The sequence below is a fragment of the Sinocyclocheilus rhinocerous genome, unplaced genomic scaffold (genome assembly GCF_001515625.1).
Source record: "Sinocyclocheilus rhinocerous isolate Xijiao unplaced genomic scaffold, SAMN03320098_v1.1 scaffold904, whole genome shotgun sequence".
Classification (NCBI taxonomy): Eukaryota; Metazoa; Chordata; class Actinopteri; order Cypriniformes; family Cyprinidae; genus Sinocyclocheilus; species Sinocyclocheilus rhinocerous.
Genome location: NW_015658509.1, coordinates 79,908 through 87,259, shown reverse-complemented (window position 1 = coordinate 87,259; position 7,352 = coordinate 79,908). Strand labels below are relative to the sequence as shown.

General features: G+C 39.6%; 1 long non-coding RNA gene across 1 annotated transcript in view; it reads left to right on the top strand.

The window, feature by feature from the left end:
* LOC107722295 (uncharacterized) overlaps positions 1 to 5,590 on the top strand; it is a 20,161-nt gene extending 14,571 nt beyond the window's left edge. The window contains exon 3 of the long non-coding RNA XR_001637796.1: positions 5,440 to 5,590. This is a non-coding gene — a long non-coding RNA (uncharacterized LOC107722295). The remainder of the gene's footprint in view (positions 1 to 5,439) is intronic.
* Positions 5,591 to 7,352: the final 1,762 nt, after the last annotated feature.

Sequence of the window (7,352 nt, the reverse complement as noted above, 5' to 3'; positions counted from 1 at the left end):
GCAACTGATTTACAGTTGAGATACAGGTTTTCACAAAAACTAAATCAATTATAAAATGTTAAACCTCACAATTGAGCGTTTAGCCAAAACCAGGGCAAATGAGTAAGCGGCATTTAAAACAATTATAAACATATAATACACACTGTTTCTCAATATTAAATTACAGTTTCAGATGCATGACATTTACATCTCCTTCAATCAGGATACACAAAAAGCACGTTCAACTCGGACGGTTGTCGTGGTAATAAACACCGTAAACAGCAACCGTTATTCGCGTGTCAGCGCTTAAAGCGCATCTCCTATATGAATAGCATTTTAGGGGGCCCTTGGCTTTTGGGACCCAAGGCGGTTGCCTACCTTTGCCTAATGGGTAAGTCCACCCCTGTTTGTAATCCTCATTTTTTTATATAATTTACCATTGCTCACCCTCTATTTTTATAAAAACAATATTAAAAACAAACAACAATAAATTAAATAATTAAAATGCTAAAAAATACTAATGATCATATTTTTTAATCCTCTTTTTTTTTTTACTATAATTTACCATTTCTAACCCTCTACTTTTATAAAAACAATATTAAAAACAAACAACTTTGTCATAATCATAGCAGAAGTTATGATGGAAATATAATGTAGCTGGTATTGTTATTACATGCAGGTCAAGGTGAGCCATTAACTGTACAGACGCTTCATCAGGATTCTCCACAGAAAAGAGCTGGTGCAAACCCAGAGACTCACCTCAGCACCGACCACACATTTTTAGCTGCAGAAACACATCTTCTCTTTTACAGAGGCACGAGGGACACAAGAATCCAGTAAAATCAGGAGCAGGCCGTAGAGAAGTAGCTGTCCTTTAATCCATCAAGCATCTTCTTTTGTGTTTCACATATGAGAAACAACAAATGCATCTGCAAAAATAATAAATGTAAATCATTTATTATATGAGTTATTATTATCATCAAATATTATTAATTGCCCAATTTTAGCAACACTATTGATAGATGATTGGATTGTGGTGGACACAATTTTTTTTTTATTTTTTTTTATTCAAATAAGTGGTCTGACAAAAGAAATCACTGAGAATCGCTGAGAAGCGCACTCTACCGCTCATTCAGTTTAACATGATTTATATGTTAGGAAGTGGGTTCTCATTATATGTCATGTTCATGCCTAAGATCTAATTTTAACCACATTAAACATATGCATGCTCTTTGAGATCCCTTATAATATTAATATTGCAGTGTGGGCTCTTGTAATGTGGGCATATGTGAAAAGTCATCACTAATGCATGCTTTGTGGAGTTGAATGTGTACCGCTGGATTCCTGTATTCAGTATTCATTCTGAATTCAAACTGGGCTCTGGTCTGCTTTCTCTCACCCTCTGCTTTCTCACCCAATCTTTCTGCGATTGATGATTTTATTTTGTATTCCTTTCACAATCTCTCACCGCATTGAGGCCTGATGTGCTTTAGCTATGGTTAGACTGTTCTGACTGATGATCTCAGCCGGAGATGTTAGAGTACTGCTATTATTTAGCACAACAGAAGCTGGATGAGGACAGATAATCCATACTCAGATTAAACCTGCTCGATTCAGTGCAGACAATAACACACACACTGTCAGTTTAGTGATGTTTCTGAAAGAAGGAGATGTTCTGAATTTGGCTTTTCACTGATTGTAATCACAATATTTAGCTAGAAAAAAAGGGGAAAAAAAGGAAATTTTGTCAAGAAAGTTCAAAAAGCTTTGGAGTTATACGGGCTTTTTGCACTTTCAATACTCAAAGATTAGATAGACAAACGGATGGATGAACAGATGGACAGAATGCTAAAATGACAGACAGAGAGAGACAAATTAAACAACTACAGCCACTTCCACCAAACAGTCAAAAAAGAACTCCCTTGCCATTGGTCAGTATTATACTGTAAATTGATTTACAGTAGTGAGGAAATACAGTAGTGACCGTATATTTTCCCGTAATCCTTTGCGGTTTGCAGTAAAATACTGTATACACATTTTACAGTATCTTACTGTACATATTACAGTATAATACTGTTCAAATTACAAAAACCGGTTACAGTGTAGATAGATAGATAGATAGATAGATAGATATATAGATTTATATTCATATATTTATGTTCATGTCATATTCATTTAAAGAGCTGCTTAGTACAATGGACAGAACAAGATGCTTGACTCATTGAGCTCATCTGATGATGCTGATTTTTCTGACAGTGGTTTTAGGCTGTTGAGCTCAAACAATGTGAGTCAACCCAACCCATCTTTCATTCGTCTAATCGTCCACCCCCACTTTTATAAAATTCTGACTCAACACAGGTTCCTCCGGTTTTCACACGGCTCACTGCCCTGACATAGAAGAGTTGTTGCACTGTGAACATGCTGCTTAACTGGGTTTTGTACCCTTAGTATATAGTATGTAGTGCAATGAGGACTTAAAATATCTTTGTGGTGCAGATGTTGCTTGTTTTGGCTAAAGCAACTACTGCCACTATTGGGATTTCAACATCCCCCAAACCCTAGTATTAAACATGCTATGAATATGAACTTCAAATCATGCTGCTTGTTGTGGTGATTACTGAGGTGATTGACTTGTTGAGGTACTATTTTCACCTGACAGATAAGCAACCACATCCTAGAAAACAACCACAACACCATAGCATTGTATCAACTGATTTTGCGTACAGGGTTGCAGACACACAGTCAACTTGCTCTTGAGTGTTCACGGACCGGCTTTGACTATTCCAATATGGTGGACGGCTTATGTATAGCGGCCCATAGAAACAGCCGCTAATAGGGCATCTACCTATACATATCTATGGTTAGAATGCAAAATGCTAATAACAAATATCTAGAGTTTGACTGCTGTTCAGATAAATAGGTTTTCTGAAGGTCAGTATCAGATCTGATGAAGGTTTTGATAATAGGTTTATCATCTGATTCTTTATTGGGGGATAATAGTACACAAGTGTCAAATCTTAACATACACCAAGTAGCTTCCTCTAAATTTCCTCCGGATTCAGAAAATTCATTGTATGCACTCAGCGTTTTCCTGTGTTTCTCTTTTGTTCCGTTTCTTTCAGATCCCCTTAATTTCTAGAAGCCATTTGACTGTTGTGCAGGGTTGTTGAATGTCCTCTGAGCCTCACAAGGCGTTTGGGCCATGTGCAAGTGCCTTTCTGACTGGGCCTAGAGCAAGGAGGTGCGGCTTGTATTTCCCCCTAATTGGGTTGGAAATAATCGCGTTTCACTGCTGAATGGCTAAGCCATAGCAGAGTGGAGAGAGGGTGACAGGCTTGTCTCACAGAGTCTCATGGGTCCTTATGCTGCTGCAAAAAGCTGCTCGGCTCAGTGCTGCTAACCTCCAGAAATCTTCTGTGATGAAAACAACAAATAAAAAAAAAACACCTGAGAAGGTGCACGACCATCTTGCTAATCAGTTGGACAGGAACTGTTAGCTGTTTAATGACAAGGTGGCAAAACCAGATGCCATGATCGTGAATGTGAATGTGCAACAACCCAGAGATTTCCATTTTAAGAACAAGCCCTTCAGTCAACTGTAATATGCTTCGTATGACTTCATCATTTGTTAGATTTCACAAAGCATGAACCAAGCATGAGGAGTCATGTATGCATGAATATTTCTGCCATCTCAAAGAATTGCCATTAAAAATCTTACAAAGGCAAAATTGACCATTTTTAAGTCATTTTGTGAAGATTTCTCAATACAATAATTTCATCCCGATGTTGAGTTCAAACATTATTTTTCTGCATTGTTAAACAATGTTCATTTATGCAATTTGATTGCATTTAATATTAAAGCAACATCAAGGCTGGTATTAAGTGTGTGACTTGTGTGTCCTGCACTGTGGAGACGTGTAATATTATCATTCATCAGACTAAAGATTTTCTCCCTATTTGTCCAAAGACCTACATTAGAGGGTCCAGAGCCACATCTTTTGACCCAGGATAGTAAGAAATGCCCTAGCAGCCACCTAGTAACACTTTAGCAGTCACCCATAATGCCATAGCAACACCCTAGCAACGACCCCAAACACACTAGCTATGCAGCAACCACTCAAAAGCAGAATATCATACTTGAGGTTCACACTTTTGACTCAAGACAATAAGAAATTGCCTAGTAACCATCTACAATGTCCTACAGCAGCCACCCAACACTCTTGTAAACACACACAACACCTTAGAAAACCCCTAGCAACCCCAGAACACCCAACCAATCACCCACAAAGGCTTAGCAACGCCCTAGCAAACCATCAAACACACTAACAATTTCCTATCAATTTAGCAACTACCCAGAACCCCCAGAAACCACCTAGCAACCACCCAGAATGCCCTAGCAACCTCCTGACAATGCCCTAACAATGCCACATAGCCTCTTCCTAGCAACCACATAATAACACCTTAGCAATGCGTTGGTAAACCACTCGAACAGTGGTTCTAAGTTGCTAGAACTTAGCAACTACCCTACCTAACCCACCTAGCAACCACCCAAAATGCCCTAGCTTCCTCCTATCCTTGTCCTTGCAACCACCTAGTAACACTCTAGCAATCACCCACGACAGCTTAGCAACACCCTAACAAACCACTCAAATACAGTAAGCTCCTAGCAACTTAGCAACCACACAGAATGACCTAGCAACCTCCTGATAATGCACTAGCAACCACCTATTAGCACTCTAGCACAACCCTTTAGCAAACATTCACCCACAACACCTTAGTAACCGCCCTAGCAACCACCCCAAACACATAAGAATCCTCCTACCAACTTAGCAACCTTCCAGAACTCCCTACCAACCACCTAGCAACCACCCATAATGCCCTAGAATCTTAATGACAAAGCCCTAGCAGCCACCCAAAATGCCCTGGCAACCTCCTGACAATGCCCTAGCACCCAACTAGCCTCGTCCTAGCAACCACCTAGTAACATTCTAGCCCACATTGCCTTAGCAGTGCCCAAGTAAACCACTCAAAACTTTCTAGCAACTTCGCAACTACCTATAACTCGCAAGCAACCACCCACAATGCTCTGGCAACCTCCAAGCAATGTCCTAGCAACCACCTATTAACACTCTAACACAACCCCTTACCAAACACTCACCCACAACGCTTTAGCAATGCCCAAGCAACCACCACAAACACATAAGAAACCTCCTACCAAGTTAGCAGCCACCCAGAATACCCAACCAACCACCTACAAATCTCCCAGAATGCCCTAGAGACCTCCTAGAAACACTCTGGCAACTATCCTCAACATCCTAGCAAGTTCTTAGCAACACCATAATGATGTGACATCAGTTTTTCTTTAGAAAATATCTTTAGAGAACTCATTGTATTGCAGTATGGTTTCCACATCTCCTCATGTCTTCAGTCAGGTCCCTGTCTCTCTCTCTGTCTCTGTAGCAGGCGTGGCGCCCTCTGGAGGTTGGGATCAGTGATATTAAACATGCTCCCCCATGGCCATCATCACAGGTGTCGGGCCATCGCGGAGGAGCCAGAGAACGACCGCGAGGAGAGGATTCTGGCAATACTGGGGATCATCGGCACCGTGCTCAACCTAATATATATATATATTTATATTATAAATGGAATCCCTAGGAATTTCAGTAGGAATTGCCGAAACAACAAAAGCACTCAGTGTAGCTGATTTTATGAATTAAGTCCCTTGGCACATTCTGTTTTCTGGTACGTGGTAAAAATAAATGAATGAATAAATAAAATAGTGCATTACCAAGATGATGTCTGAAGGTATAAAAAAATATATTTCCCTCTCTCCCAAATGCTCATACGGATGGGAAGATGACGGAGAGAAACATCAGTAAAATAAGTGGAGGGTGAGAGCAAGTGAGCGGCACCACTGGGAGCTGGAAAGCCTGCAGCAAACACAAAGCCATCTGCTCTCTTCACGGACAGAGGCATTTCCCAACATGCTACGCCGTGTCATCTCGATATTAAGAAACCATTGATAACCTGCACCACCAAGCCATTGCTTAATGGCTTAATAATTGAATATTCTATCACTTACTGTAGTTTAATCTCCTGCATTGTCATATAGTCATATATCCTAAAACGTGAATGATAAATGTTCATTTGACAAGCCTTTCTCTCTCTGCGCACCAATTCTAATGTCAGACGAGTGCAGCTAACAGCAGGCTGTGTAGCAGACAGGATGCCCTCATCTGAAGAAATGGCAATAAAGCAGAGGAGAACAGACTGGCATCATTTTTCATCACCAAAAACCATCAAGCAGTGCCTGACCTATTCAATCAGTCGAGAAAACGCAAGCATTACGTTCAAAACCGCACTGAGACCTTTTCATTTGAGTTAGTATGAAAGATAGCTTACACGGTTGTTCATTATTTGTATATCTGTTCATGGTTCATTTTGTATAGTCTTGATTATAATTGCATGTTCTCTGATTTCTTACGTACAGTAAGTATTATATGCTATTTCAGATGTGTGTGAGTTTCACTTAAAGATGACCTTTCATCTGGGTCCGGAGCCGAGCAAAGTTAAGGTCCAGATGTTGAGGATCTGACGTGCAGAAATAAGAGTGGGAATGGTTATTGAATTTCTTGTTTTATGTTGAATTGTCTCTATATAAAGCACAACAGAGCAGAATGCCACAACGATGTCTTGTTCTCAGGTGTTTAGCTGGGTTAGTAGGAACGTTTACTTGAAAAGTGAAGGCACGTTGACGACAGTTGTTGCAGTCATGCACGTAATGACTGATCTCGATTTACACTTTCTGCTTAGTGTGCTTTTTGCAACTAAAAACTTCAACCTGATGAAAACAGTGTTGCAATAGTTTTGTACAACAAAAATAGTTTGACAGTCGGAGTAATGTGAAATGAAAGAGAAAGATGGCAACAGAAATGTGCTTTTGTAACATCATAACATAAGTTTTGACTGTTGAAATGGGCTTTTAGCTTCTTCCGCAATGTTTCGAAAGGAAACATTAAAATTCAATAAAGTTGAAAAGAAGGTGTATCTGATGTTTCTTGTAATTAAAGAGACAATTTTCCCAGAACTGACAATGCTGTCATTTTTTCCTTAGAGCTCAAAAGGAGATGTCGCTCAGCATTCAGTTTCTTTGTGTGGATAAAAAGATGCAATGGAAATGAATGGTGACTGACTTACTTTCAGCTTAACATCTCCTTTGTCTTCCACTGAGTTATACAGATTTCAAACAACATGAGTTGAGTAAATGATGACAGAATTTTCACTTTGGGAGATTCGTCCCTTTAAGGGTTTATTTCAGCCAGACAATTTCTGTGCTCTGAGTTCATTTAAAAAAATAAAAAATAAAATATATA